General features: G+C 41.6%; 1 protein-coding gene across 1 annotated transcript in view; it reads right to left on the minus strand.

Annotated features, from left to right (window-relative positions):
- LOC109921465 (annexin A2-like) overlaps nucleotides 1-16031 on the minus strand; it is a 145568-nt gene that overhangs the window by 69570 nt on the left and 59967 nt on the right. The window lies entirely within an intron of this gene.

The raw sequence follows: 16031 nt of genomic DNA on the forward strand, positions 1-16031 counted from the left end.
GTCTATATGTGACGCTAACTTCAAAGAATTGTGTACCTGAAACCCTAGGTCCCTCTGATCTACAACAGTATTTACTTCCACCTTTACCCGATGTCAACAACACACACAGGATTTTGACAGCACAGTTCCTCCTTCTGTCCAACTTCTGGAAAGTATTTCCCACTGGTCTTTTTCTTTATTCAGTCATGGGACATGGGCGTCACAGGCTGGTCTGTTATTTATTATTCGTCCCTTGAGAAGGAGGTGGTGAGCTGCCCTCTTGAATTGTTGAAGCCCGTTTGCTGTGGATTGACCCACAATGCCCTCTGGGAGGGAATTCCAGGATTTTGATCCAGCAACACTGAAGGAACGGCGATATATTTCCAAGTCAGGATGATGAATGTCTTGGAGGGGAACTTGCGGGTGTTCACATGTAACTGCTGTCCTTGTCCTTCTAGATGGAAGTGGTCATGGGTTTGGAAGGTGCTGTCTGAGAATCTTTGGTGAATTTCTGCAGCACATCTTGTAGATAGTACACACTGCTGCTACTGAGCATCGGTGGTGGAGGGAGTGAATGCTTGTAGATGTGGTGCCAATCAAGCGGGCTGCTTTGTCCTGGATGGTGTCAAGCTTCTTGAGTGTTGTTGGAGTTGCACTCATCCAGGCAAGTGGGGAGTATTCCATCAAACTCCTGACTTGTGCCTCGTAGATGGTGGACAGGCTTTGAGGAGTCAGGAGGTGAGTCTCTCGCCACAGTATTCCTAGCCTTTGACCCACTCATGTAGCAACTATGTTTATATGACGAGTCTAATTGAGTTTCTGGTCAATGGTAACCCCAAGGATGTTGACTCTGGGGGAACTCACTGATGGTAACACCATTGAATGTCTAGAGGCAGTGTTTAGATTGTCTCTTATTCAGGATGATCGTTGCCTGGAATCTGTGTAGCAAGAATGTGGCTTGCCCAAGTCTGGATATTGTCTGTTCAGGTTTCAATGCCTCTGTTGCTTTTAGATCTAATATGAAATTACCTCCTTTGCATTGATCATTTGGGACAGGTCTGCAAACAGTACAAAACCTTTCAATTCAACCTGGGACACATGCACTCTCCCAATCCCCACACAAACATTCAACAACTTCTTCACTGGATGCTGACAGCACAGGTTATTAATTATCTTCATCGTTGGAAGGAGCGATCCCACTCTATGTTAAGTGACATTTTACCACCTTTCCTCAACTTCCTCTGTAGCTACATTTGCCCCTGCACATCCCTCGCGAGAGGGGGGCACAAGTTGTCCACCCATCAGTTAGGTTCTTGATGACCAAGGGGGTGAAACGTTATTGGGGATATGCAAGAATTTGGAGTTGAGGTTAAAATCAGATCAGCCGCCACCTAATTGGATGGTGAAGCAGGGCTGAGTGGCCTACTCTTGTTCCTTGTTTGTGGGTTTGTAGGCTTTTCATGGACACTGAGCACTGGAGGGATCAGGAGTGCATCACCAACCCCAGCACGCTCACCTTAATCGGATTAGACAAGTTTCTTTTAACATTCCTGGTGATCTTTGTTCTTGTGTATTAAGGGTGTTTGTCACACAGAAGAAAAACTCTTTATTTCCACTTTCTAATTGAATGAAAAACATGTTAATAAACACAGACTGAAGATGTGGTTGTTGGGGGAGGAGAAATTTGTCTCATAATGTGTAGAAGTGTGAAAGGATTGGCTCCAGTTCTACCCTAACCGGCTTGCTTTCTGGATTAAAGCATGGACCACCTACAGAGACTTTTTGGTTTATGATGGCATTCATAGAATTGACTGAGGCCTAAAGCTTTTCCCTACCATGAGGCCCACTGTGTGACAGACTCGCTACATCTTGCCTGAAAATGGATCTAGAGGCCCAAAAGCTAAGGTGCTGTGGGTCATTGATAGCTCTAACATCACATCACATCAAGCTCGAAGACCAACCCTAGATTCAATGTATATTACAATATATATATCAATACAAGCCAGGACCACCAATGATGGGCGAAAGCTAAGTATTCAGGGCAGCACGTTCAAGATAAAGCTTCGAATCCCGCCACGGCAGATGGTGGAATTTGAATTCAATAAATATCTGGAATTAACAGTCTAACAATGACCACAAATCCATTGTTGATTGTCGGAAAAACCTATCTGGTTCACTAATGTCCTTTAGGGAAGGAAACTGCCATCCTTACCTGGTCTGGCCTACATGTGACTCCAGACCCACAGCAATGTGATTGAGTCTTAACTGCCCTCTGGGCAATTAGGGATGGGCAATAAATGCTGCCTAGCCAGCGACGCCCTCATCCTGCAAATGAATAAAAAATAAAGTTCCACTACTAGAAGAGAATGGAGGTAAAGCTGTACAATAGACTTATAATAGAATTCCTACATTGTGGAAGCACAACATTTGGCCCATCACGGTGCCAGGGACACAGGTTCGATTCCACCCTTCCCCCATCCAGCCTACTGTCTGTGTGGAGTTTGCACATTCTCCCCGTGTCTGTGTGGGTTTCTTTTGGGTGCTCCGGTTTCCTCCCACAGTCCAAAGATGTGCAGGTTAGGGTGGATTGGCCATGCTAAATTGTCCATAGTGTTCAGGGATATGAAGACTAGGTGGATTACTTATGGGGATGGGGCGGGTCTTGGTCAGACGCTCTGTGGGGAAGGTCTGGTGTAAACTCAAGATACTGAATGGATACTACATGTAGCATGGTGGTTACAGTCGCTGGAGAGCAGACTTCTCAGCTCCAGGACATCTCTGCAGGAGTTCCTCAGGGTAATGTCCTGGGCCCAACCATCTTCAGCTGCTTCTTCAATGACCTTGCCTCTATCATAAGGTCAGAAGTGGGGATGTTGGTTGAGGTCAGCAGTGTTTAGCTCAATTTACATACTGTCTTAGAGAGAAGCAGCTGATGGCAGAGAACTGCAACACTCAGAAACAATCCTGTCTCGTAGTGACTGCTATCAGTTACCAACTAAGCCACATAATTGCCAGGTAATGATCACCCTGAGCTTGAGAGATCTTCAGCTGCATCCTCAGTTGCACCATCTTCCCTCAACTCCAACAGTCAATGGGAGGAATGAAGCTAAATTGAACCAGTCAGATCAGCATCACGTCTGATCCTCAGGAAGACAAAGGCTTAGCGGAAATGTCACTGGGTTAACAATCCAGGAAGCCTTGTCTGTGGGAAGTGGGCTCACAATCCCACTGCTGGGTGGAATTTAATTCATAAATCTGGAAGTTGAAAGCCAGTCTACGTAATACAGAAGCGTAGAAAATAGGAACAGGAGAAGGCCATTCGGCCCTTCGAGCCTGCTCCACCACTCACCATGATTATGGCTGATTGTCCAACTCAACAGCCTAATCTTGCTTTCTCCCCATAACCTTTCGTCCCAGTCACCCCCAAGTGCTATATCTAGCTGCCTCCTGAATACATTCAATGTTTTGGCATCAATTACTTCCTGTGGTAAAGAATTCCACAGGCTCACTACTCTTTAGGTGAAGAAATGTCTCCTCATCTCCGTCCTAAATGGTCTACCCGGAATCCTCAGACTGTGACCTCTGGTTCTCGACACACCCACCATCGGGAACATCCTCCCTGCATCTACCCTGTCCAGTCCTGTTAGAATTTTATAAGTCTCTATGAGATCCCCCCTCATTCATCTGAACTCTAACAAAAACAATCCCAACCCAGTCAATCTCTCCTCATACGTCAGACCCGCCATCCCCAGAATCAGCCTGGTAAACCTTCACTGCACCCCCTCGAGAGCAACTGCATCTTTCTTCAGAAAAGGAGACCAAAATTGCACACAATATTCTAGGTGTGGCCTCACCAAGGCCCTGTATAACTGCAACAACACATCCCTGCTCCTTACTCGAAACCTCTTGCAATGAAGGCCAACATACCATTTACCTTCTTTACCACCTGCTGTACCTACATGCTTACCTTCAGCGACTGGTGCACAAGGACACCCAGGTCCCACTGCACACTCCCGTCTCCCAATTTACAGCCATGCAGGTAGTAATCTGCCTTTTTGCTTTTGCTTCCATTTATCCATTTATCACATTTAGCCACATTATACTGTATCTACCATTGATTTGCCCTCTCACCCAACCTGTCCAGATCATGCTGAAGGATCTCTGCATCCTCATCAATGTTCACCCTCCTAACCAACTTGGTTTCATCTGCAAATTTGGAGAGCTTGAAAACATTGAAAATTATTGTGAAAACCTTTCTGATGGACTGGAGTCCTTGAGGGAAGGAAATCTTCATCCAGCCTTGCACCTTGTTGTCTCGGATTCTCCAGCATCTGCAGTTCCTACTATCTCTGATTCGATTTTAACCCCACTGCGAAGCCTCTTCTAAGGATGCCTAACCTGAAGAAGTTACCCTCCTCCCTCCGGACAAACCTCAAGGGATCTCTCTCCCACTGCAACTCTCTCGTACCTGTTTGTTTCTTCTCCACCTATCCTCTCCTCCATCCCTCTTCTATCCGCCTCCCACTCTCTCCCTATTTATTTCAAAACCCCCTTCCCCTCCCCCTTTTCTGATGAAGGGTCTAGGCCCGAAACGTCAGCCTCTCTGCTCCTATGATGCTGCTTGGCCTGCTGTGTTCATCCAGCCTTGCACCTTGTTGTCTCGGAATCTTCCATCCTTACCTGGTCTGGCTTAATGTGGTTCCAGATTCACAACAATGTGGTTAGTTTTTAAATGCCCTCTAACAATGGCCGACAGACCCGAAAGGTTCAACTGTAATTTGGGATGGGCTGCTAATTCTGGCCTTGCCAGCAATGCTCACATCCCTCCTGAGAAATATGCTTTTCTTTAAAAATGAGCACATGTGGGATATAGAACCGGTGGAATAGTATAGTCTGCCCATTATACATCCCTCCTTACTCACTTGGTTAGAAATGAATATCAAGCCCATGGCAAAAGAAATCTGAATAAAAACCAAAAGAACTGTGGATGCTGTAAAACAGAAGCAGAAACAGAAATTCCTGGAAAAGCTCAGCAGGTCTGGCAGCAATCGTGGCGCGAAATCAGAGTTAATGTTTCGGATCGAGTGACCCTTCCTTAGAACCAAATGGTAGCTAGGAAAATGTTGGCTTAAATGCAGAAGATAGGTGGGGGGAGGAGGTAGGGAGTAAACGATAGGTGGGGACAGAGCTCAAAGAGAGGGAAGAGCAGTTGGACAGACAAAGGAGTGGATAACGACCTGGCTAGGAGAGTGAATAGCTATTAATGACTTGACCCAAGACGTTAACTCTAATTTCTATTCACAGGTGCTGCCAGACCTGCTGAGCTTTCCCAGCAATTTCTGTTTTTCTTGCAGAAGAAATCTTGCCTGATTTACATTTCCAGCCAGCTCTGACTTCACTGCCACCACATCTACAGAGGTAAAAAATGTTTCACATTCTATGCCATCAAACTTTCAATAAGACTCGAGTCAAGAGGCTGATAGATACTCCCCGATTCCAAACCAGTGCAACCACAGTAGCACTTATTCATCAAGCTTAACAATTAGTAATTTCGGTAATTAATATAAATGAATACGCTGTTATTGTAATGTCTCCTCCATGGAATATTAATTTAACTCACTTATTAATGGTTCATTTTTGATGACTGTAAAATGTGAAAAGCCAATCTATTTCACTGGGGCTGGCTTGTTTCATTGAGATCGATTTAAGTCCAATTTGTGTTACATAAATATTTTCCAGACTCATCTGAGATAACAAAAGAACAAGAGACTCTGGATCACAGGCAAGGGCAAGAAAGAAAGAAATTCGGATCGAAGAGGAAGAGCCAGCTCATTAAAAAAATAATTTGTTATGTTTCTTCATTCATCCTCCTTTTTGGTATGATGTGGGTGTTTAAACACAGGCTCTGAATTCATGCCTCAGTCCACGATGTGTCTAAGATCAGTGAACACTGCGAAGCTCCAGATCAGTATAAAACCCGGCCTCAAGCATCAAATATAAATGATAAGGAAATAGTAATTATGTCTTAAAACTTCATTCGGAAGTACTTTGCCTGTTTTAAATAATACATGAGGCTGGTCACTGAGTGCAGTGTGGTGTTGAATATGGAGTGGTGGCTGCCATAGAACTGTGCCCAACCTCCCATACACCCAGATGCCAAGCTCTTTTCATAGTTTTCTCTGCCTGCGCTGCTTCATTGCGGTAACTGCTCGGTGTGTCGACACATGCTATAATGTTCTCATTGGAATAAATCTTGAAGATGGGCACATTACCTGAATCTGTGAGATTTGTGACAGATTTCTGAAGACATTTCCCTGTTTCCGAGCGAATAATGATCAGCAAATGGCAGTGGAACTTGGTGGGGGCAAATTACTCACTTTGTGATTCAACTTAACAATTCCCATTCCCAAAGGAGAGATTTGCCGACAGATCTGATAACATTAAGCAGTTTCCAAATCAGTCCCAAATCTTACACCCCATAAGATGGCAGTGGAGTAGGATGCTCCAGCCAGAAGTCCTCTGCTCCACCCCTTCTTCTTCTTCTTTCTTTTCTCCCTCTCTCCTCCATTCTCAATAGCCTTGGACATCCATTCCGGGCCTCCAACTCCCAGCCTCTGAACTTAGGCGAGCGGTCGGCGGGGACACCAGTGGCCAGAGTGGGAATGCCAGTGACCAGGGGTCCAGTGCGCAGTGTGGCGCAGTCAACAGTCACACCAGGTGAAGACCCCCTGCGCTGATCTGCTGCAGAGAACCTTTAGAGAGAGACTGCTATGTTTGTCTCCTTAACTTTGCTTCTTGTTTTGTCTGACCTATGGTTATACTGTGTAATATAACTTATTTTCTTCATTTCTCTAAGCTGTAACTGAGGATCTAACCAGGTACCTTTGTACCTGAGATAGCGCTGTAAATGGTGACTTATAAACTTTACACTGTACTCATTTGTGTGCATTTAACAGTGAAGCTAATTCAGTTCAGTTTGCTCAGAAACATTATGAAATAAAGATGTTATGATGTGGAGCAGGTGGGATATTAATCTGTACCTGGTTGCTCAGAGATAGGGACACTACCATTGCACTATGCTCTCTGAAACACAACAGCTTCTTGTCTGAACGATAGGAAAATGATAGGTCATTGCTGCTGCATGTAAGTAAGATGGGTCCTCTAGAGAGTGTGAATGGGGAGTTAATAAGGAAATAAAGGATGAAATGAACAAATGTTTTGCTTTTTTCTTTGTTACAGAGGCTACAAAAACCATTCCAGTAACAGCTATAAATCAGGAAGTGGAAGGAAAAGTGAAATTACAATCACCAGGATAATGGCACTGAACAAAATGATAGAAATATGGCTGACAAGTCTCCGGGTCCAGATGGACTTCATCAAAGGCAATTCAAAGAAGTAGCTAAGGTGGGGGGTGCATTGGTGTTTTTTTTTTTCAAAATATCCATCAAAACGGTCCATTAGACTAGAAGGAAGCAAATATATTCAACAAGGGAGGGAGACAGAAACCTGTAAGCTTGACCAGTAAGCAGCATGGTACCTCAGTAGTTAGCACTGCTGCCTCACAGCGCCAAGGACCTGTGATTGATTCCACCCTCGGGCGACTGTCTGTGTGGAGTCTGCACATTCTCCCCGTGTCTGTGTGCGGTTCCTCCAGGTACACCGATTTCCTTCCACAGGTTAGGTGGATTGGCCATACTTCAAAAAAAATTACCCCGTAGTGCCCAGGAATATATAAGTGAGGTGCAATGGCCATGGTAAATGTGGGACTATGGTAGGATGCTCCTTGAAGGGTTGGTGCAAACCCAATGGGCCGAATGGCCTCGATCTGCGCTGTTGGGATTCCATAATGCCAGTTGTGCAAAAGGTGCTCGAATCAATCAATAAAGAGATTATGGCTGCACACTTAGAAAAATTCTCAGTAATCGGGAGGAGAGAGAGCATGGTTTTGTCACGGGGAAATCATGTGCAATTGATTTTTTTGCAGTACACTGAGGGAGTGACATGTAGTGCTTTGGATAAAGGGGAGTCTGTAAACATACTGTACTTGGATTTCCACCAGGCATTGAATGACGTGCCACATCAAAGGTTATTGTGGAAAATAAATCTTGTGGTACTGGAAGGTTACATGTATTAGCCCTGTTAGAAGATTTGCTGACAGGTAAAAACAGTGAGTGAGCAGAAATGGGCAGAAAATGATGAGTGGAGTCCCACAGGAGTTTGTGCTGGAATTTCAACTTTTTACAGTCCACGTCGATGACTTAGATGGGAGGAGCAAAGGCATTTACAGCTGACACAGTGGTTAGCAGTCATGTCTCACAGTGTTCAATTCCACTCTCGGGCGACTGTCTGTGTGGAGTTTACACATTCTCCCCAAGTCTGCGTGGGTTTCCTCCAGGTGCTCCAGTTTCCTCCCACAGCCCAAAGATGTGCAAGTTAGGTGGATTGGCCGTGCTACATTGCCTGTAGTGTTCAGGGATGACCACACAACCATTGCCAATTGTCAGAAAAACCCATTTGGGTCACTAATGTCCTTTACAGAAGGAAAATGCCACCTTTACCTGGTCTGGCCTACATGTAACTTCAGACTCAAAGCAATGTGGTTGACTCTTAACTGCCCTCTGGGCAATTAGGGATGGGCAATAAATGCTGCCTAGCCAGCAATGCCCTCATTCTGTGAATTAATAAAATTTTTAAAAACCTTGGTCGGTATTGACAGGGGTAAAAGAGGTCAGATTATCAGATACCCCAAGAAAATTCATATTGAGTCAGGGCCAGGGACTCAACAAGATTCAGGAAAAGATAATGGCACAGAGGGTAGTGACAAATCCACAGAACAGATGATTCCTATTGCAGAGTTTTAAAGAAAGTAGCTGAGGATATTGCAGATGTCCTAACTATAATCAAGCAAAGTTCTCTAGGTCCAGGAACTGTTCCTTTAGATTGGAAAATTTGTACATATCACCCTGTTATTTAAGGAGAGTGAAAGTGAAAGCAGGTGAATTACAAGATAGTTAGCAACACTCAGAACTGAGAAGAGAGAGGAGAGGGTATGGACAGCCCTGTAGAAATGTTACGTAGGAATATTAAAATGACAGGGATTTGTTACAGTTAACTTATTGCAAAGTCTCTCGGATTCAGGGAGAATTAACCTGCCCTATGGGGAACAGATGAAAATAGGTTTCCTCTGTAACATCCCTTCCCATTTACGTTTCTAAGGAAATTGTCACAATTTTAAATAGAGCAGTTGCAGAAAATTCCTGCCCTCCCTCATCTGCACCATTAGTAAATATGAGGAATAGTTCATTCGCACCATTGACATTTGTGGGTCATCAATGATCTCATCTTGCCCATTCATTTACCAGTCATAGTGTCAGCGAGTCATAGAGTGATGGTGTCATAGTATCACACAGTCATGGAGACATAGAATCACAGAGTGATGGTGTCATAGTGTCATACAGTCATAGAGTCATAGGCTCATAGTGTCATAGCATCATAGCGACAGAGTCAAGAGTGATAGAGTCACAGTATCATAGATTTACAGTGTCATACAGTCATAAAGTCATAGTATCATAATGTCATAAAGTCATAAAGTCATAGACTTATAGTGTCATTGTGTCAAAGTGTCAAAGAGTCATAGAGTCTTAGTGTCATAGTGTCAGAAAGTCATAGAGCCATAGAGTTATAGTGTCATAGTGTCATAGTGTCAAAGAGTCATAGTGTCATAGTGTCAGAGAGTGATACTGTTGTAGTATCATAGAGTCAGAGAGTCATTGAGTCATAATGTCATAGAGTCAGAGTCAGAGTCATTAAGTCAGAGTGTCATAGTGTCATAGATTCATAGAGTAATTGAGTCATAGTGTCATTGTGTCAAAGAGCATTAGTGTCATAGTGTCATAGTGCTATAGAATCATAGTGCCATAGCGTCATAGAGTCTTAGTGTCATAGTCTCATAGTGTCAGAAAGTCATAGAGTCATAAAGTTATAGTGTCATAGTGTCATTGTATCATAGAGTCAGAGTCAAAGTGTCATAGTGTAAGAGTGTAATAAAGTATTAGTGTCATACTGTCATAGTGCCATACAGTCATAGTGTCATAGAGTCATCGTGTCATAGATTCATAGTGCCAATAGTGTCATAGTGTCATAGAGTTATAGTGTCACAGAGTCATAGAGCCATAGAGAAATACAGTCATCGAGTCATTCAGTCATAGTGCCATAGAGTCATTAAGTCATAGTGTCATAGTGTCAAAGAGTATTAATGTCATCGTGTCATAGTGTCATTGAGTCATAGTGTCACGGTGTCTGAGTGTCAGAGTGTCAGAAATTCAGAGTCATTGAGTCATAGTGTCATTATGTTATAGTGTCATAGAGTATTAGTGTCATAGTGTCATAGTGCCATACAGTCAAAGTGGCATAGTGTCATAGATTCATAGTGTCAGAGAGTGATACTGTTGTAGTATCACAGAGTCAGAGAGTCTTGAGTCATAGAGTCATAGTGTCATAGAGTATTAGTGTTATGGTATCATCGTTCCATACAGTCATAAAGTCACAGTGTCATAGTGTCATCGAATCAGAGAGTCATAGTGTCATAGTGTCATACAGTCATAGTTCATAGTGTCATAATGTCATTGTGTCATAGAGTCATAGCGCCATAGTGTCATAGTGTTTTTGTGTCATAGAGTCATAGTGTCATAGAGTCGTACTGTTATAGTGTCACAGTGTCATAGAGTCATTGAGTCATAATATTATAGAATCATAGTGTCATAGAGACATAGTGTGATGGTGTAATAGAGTCATAGTGTCATAGTGTCATAGCATCATAGAGTCATAGTGTCAGACTGTCATGGTTTCAGAGTGTTATAGGGTCTTAGTGTCAGAACATCACAGAGTCATAGGGTTATAGTGTCATAGTATCATAAAGTCATAGTGTCATAGAGTCATATTGTCACAGAATCATGGTGTCATAGTGTCATAGTGCCTTAGTGTCACAGTGTCATGCTGTCACAGTGTCATAGTGTCAGCAAGTCATAGATTCATAAGGATATAGTGTCATAGTGTCAAAGAGTCCTCGTGTCAAAGTTTCATAGAATCATTGACTCTTAGTGTCATAAAGTCAATAGTGTCATCAAGTTGTACTGTCATAGTGTCACAGTGTCATAGAGTCATTGAGTCATGCTTTCATAGTGCCATAGAGTCGTGGAGTCATTGAGTCATAATGTCATAGAGTCATAAAGTCAGAGGGTCATACTGTCATTGTGTCACCGTGTCATACAGTCATTGAGTCATACTGTTATAGTGTCATGGAGTCAGACTGTCATAGTATCATAGAGTCATGGTGTCAGTGTCATAGTGTCAGAAAGTCATAGTCATAGGGTTACAGTGTCATAGTGTCATAAAGTTATAGTGTCAAAGTGTCATATTGTCATAGATTCATAGAGTCATATTGTCATAGTGCCGTTGTGTCATAGTGTAAAAGAACCATAGTGTCATTAGAGTCATTGAGTCATAGTGTCAGAGGCAAAGTGTCAAAGAGTATTAGTGTCATCGTGTGAGAGGGCCATAGAGTCATAGTGCCACAGTGTCTTATTGTCAGAGTCAGAAAGTCATAGTGTCGCAGTTTTAGTGTCATAGTGTCATACAGTCATAGAGCCACAGTGTCTTAGTACCATTGTGCCATAGTGTCAGAAAGTCATAGAGTTATAGAGTTATACTATCATAGTGTCATTGTGTTATAGTGCCAAAGAGTCATTGTATCATAGAGTCATAGTGGCGTAGAGTCATAGTATCATCGAGTATTAGTGTCATGGTGTCATGCTGCTATACAGTCATAGTGACATTGTGTCATAGAGTCATTGAATCATAGTGTCATAGACTCATAGTGTCATAGAGTCACGCTATCATTGTGTCACAGTGTCATAGAATCTAAGTGTCATAGAGTCATTGAGTTATAGAAACGTAGAATCATAGAGTCATCGAGTCATAGTTTCAAAGTGCCATAGAGTCATAGTGTGATAGTCATAGAGTCACAGTGTCATAGAGTCTTATTGTCGCAGTGTCATAGTGTCATAGAGTCATAGTGTCATAGTATCAGAGAGTCATAGACCCATAGTATCATAGTGTAATGGTGTCAGAGTGTCATAGTTTCAGAAAGTCATAGAATCAAAGGGTTATAGTGTCATAGAATCATTGAGTCATGGAGTTATTGCGTCATTGTGTCATAGATTCATAGTGTCAGAGTCATACTGTCATAGTCTCACAGTGACATAGAGTCACAGTGTCATGCAGTCATTGAGTCATAGAGTCATAATATTATAGAATCATAGTGTCATTGTCATAGTGTCATAGAGTCATTGAGTCATAGAGCCATAGTATTATAGAATCATAGTGTCAAAGAGTCATAGTGTCATAGAGACATAGAGTAATAGTGTCATACAGTATTAGTGTCATGGTGCCATACAGTCACAGATTCATGGTGTCATAGACCATAGTGTCATAGAGTCATTGAATCATAGTTTCATAGTGTCATAGAGTCATAGAGTCATAGTGTCATAGTGTTGTAGAGTCATAGTGTGATAGAGTCATTGAGTCATAGTGTCAGAGAGTCATACTGTCATTGTGTCACCGTGTCATAGAGTCAGAGTGTCATAGAGTCATTGAGTCATAGATCATAGAGTCATAGTATCATAGTGCCATAGAGTCATACTGTCATAGTGTCATAGTGTCATAGAGTCAAGGTGTCATAGTATCAGAGAGTCATAGTGTCATAAAATCATAGTGTCAAAGTGCCATAGAGTCATAGTGTCACAGTGTCTTAGTGTCATAGGGTCAGAAAGTCACAGAGTCATAGAAGTATAGTCTCATAGAGTCATAGTGTCATAGTATCATAGAGTCATAGTGTCATAGAGTCATAGTGTCATAGTATCATAGAGTCATAATGTCATAGGTCATAGTGTCAGAGTCATAGTGTCATTGTGTCAAAGAGTATTAGTGTCATAGTGCCATTGAGTCACAGAGACATCGTGTCTTAGTGTCATAGTTTCAGATAGTCATAGAGTCATTGAGTTAAAGAGTCATAGTGTCATTGTGTCATAGGTCAAAGGGTGATAGTATTTTAGTGTCATTGAGTCATAGGGACATAGAATCATTGTTTCATAGAGTATTAGTGTCTTAGATTCACAGTGTCATAGAGTCATTGAGCCATAGTATCATAGAGTCATAGTGTCATAGAATCATAATGTTATAGTGTCAGAAAGCCATGGAGTCATAGGGTTATAGTATTATAGAGTCATAAAGTCATGGTGTCAAAGAGTCATATTGTCATAGATTCATAGAATCATAGTGTCATGATATCGTTGTGTCATGGTGTTAAAGAGCCATAGTGTCATTGAGTCATGGAGTCATAGTGTCAGTCATAGTGTCATAGCGTCAAAGAGTATTAGTGTCATCGTGTCATAGTGTTGTAGAGTCAGAATGTCATAGAGTCATAGAGTTATGGTGTCATAGTGTCATTGTATCATAGTGTCAAACTGTCATAGTGTCATAGATTCATAGTGTCATAGAGTATTAGTGTCATAGTGTCATACAGTCACGGTGTCATATTCATACAGTCACAGTGTCATAGTCATACTGTCATACAGTCATAGTTGCCACAGTGTCATAAAGTCATAGTGCCATAGAATCGTAGTGCCGTAGTGCCATAGAGTCGTAGTATCATAGAGTCATTGAGTCATAGTGTCATAAAGTTATAGTGTCATAGTGTCATTGAGTCAAACTATCGTAGATTCATAGTGACATAGAGTTATAATGTCATAGAGTCATTGAGTCATAGTTTATAGACTCATAGTGTCCGAGTGTCATAGAGCCATAGATTCATACTGTCATAGTGTCACAGAATCATGAGTCATAGTTTCATAGGATCATAATGTCATAGAGTCATTGTGTCAGAGATATAAAATTTTATTTTGCCATACTGTCATTGAGTCAAAGTGTGATAGAGTCATAGACTTATAATGTGATAGTGCAATAGAGTATTAGTGTCATAGTGGCATACTGTCATAATATCATAGTGTCACAGTGCCATAGAGTCTTAGAGTCATAGTGTCATTGTACCAAAATGTCATAGTCACATTGTCATAGAGTGATAGAGTCATAGAATCACATAGTCATAGTGTCATAGTGTCGTTGTGTCATAGTATCAAAGTGCGATAGTGTCATAGAGTCATAGAGTCATTGTGTCAAAGGCATAGTGTCATAGTGTCAAAGAGTGATAATGTCACAGTATCTTAGTGTCATAGAATTGGAAAGTCATAGTTTTATAGTGTCATAGTGTCAAACTGTCAGCGTGTCATAGATTCATAGTGTCATAGAGTATTAGAGTCATAGTGTCATAGCGTCATACAGTCATAGTGTCATAGTATCATAATGTCATAGTGTCATAGTGCCATAGAGTCTTAGTGTCATATTCATACAGTCTTAGTGTCATAGTGTTGTGGAGTCTTAGAGTCATAGTGTCATTGTGCCAAAACGTCATAGTCATATTGTCATAGAGTGATAGAGTCATAGAATCATAGAGTCATAGTGTCATATTGTCATGGTGTCATATAGTTTTAGTGAAATTGTGCCGTAGTGTCACAGAGTCGTAGAGTCATAGTGTTATAGTGTCATTGTGCCATAATGTCATAGAGGCATAGTGTCATACAGTCATAGAGTGATAGTGTCAAATTGTCATAGTGTCATACAGTCATAGAGTGATAGTGTCAAACTGTCATAGTGTCATACAGTTTTAGTGAAATTGTGCCATCGTGTCATTGAGTCATAGTGTCGTAGTGACATAAAGTCATAGTGTCATTGTGCCTTAATGTCATAGAGTCAAAGAGTCATAGTGTCATATTGTCATAGTGTTATATTATCATAGTATCATACAGTTTTAGTGAAATTGTGCCATTGTGTCATAGAGTCATAGTGTCATAGATTCATAGATTCATATAGCATAGAAACAGATCTTTCAGCCCAACCTGTCCACTTGGACCACGTTTCCTACACTGACCTAGACTTTCTATTATACCTGCTCTGTTTCCTACTACTTGATTAATTTCCAAACCAGCTCACTACTAGCCTTCAGTTTCATGAGCTTCAACATAAGTGGACAGTCTTCATTAAGATTGTTATCACAAGTCATTATAACTAATATCTGCAGACTATCCCCCATCCACTATAGTAATTTTTTCTAAGAATTCAACCCAATTCTCCAGGTATGATCTACCCTTTACAAATCTATTCTGGGTCTCTTTGATAAGCTGAAAGTGTTGAAGATGCTCGGTCACCCAATCCTTAATGAAAGACTTGGGGAATTTTCCAACAACAGATAGAAACAGAGGAAGTCGGGGAAGGAGGTGGCCATTCAGCCCTTTAAACCTGATGCACCAAGCGACTAGATCATGGCTGTCACATCAAATCCATTTTCCTGTCTGACTCCTCTGAGCTATCAACTCTCTTGTTAATCAAAAATCTTCACAAATCAGCTTTGAATTATTTCAATGACCCAACTTCCACTGTTCTCTGGAAAAGAGAATTCCACAGCCTAAAAACTATCTCCTCTTTGCTCTCAGTAAAGGGAGGCCTCTTGTTCTTAAACTAGTTCTAGTCTTCCTTACAAGAGGAAACACCCTGCCAATATCTACCTTTCCATTTCCATTAGTATCTTCTATCTGCCAATAAGATTACCTTTCATTATCTTAAGTTCAAATCTGCTCAATATTTCCGAAAATAATAAGACCGCCATCCCAGGAATGAGTAAAGTGAATCTTTTCTGACCAGTTTCTAACACGATTATATCTTTTCTCAAATAGGAGATAATAATTCTACACAGTTCTCCGGATGTGGTCTTAGCAATTCTGTATATACTTGCAGTAAAACATCCACATTTTTATGTTGCAGTAAACACGAATTTTGAGTGAAGGCGTTTCCTTTTAATACCTTCGCAGGATGTGGGCATCTCTAGCATTTATCGCTGATCCCTAATTGCCCATCAGAATGTGGTGGTGAGCTGTTGCAGT

Source organism: Rhincodon typus, chromosome 36 (assembly GCF_021869965.1).
Source record: "Rhincodon typus isolate 14 chromosome 36, sRhiTyp1.1, whole genome shotgun sequence".
NCBI lineage: Eukaryota > Metazoa > Chordata > Chondrichthyes > Orectolobiformes > Rhincodontidae > Rhincodon > Rhincodon typus.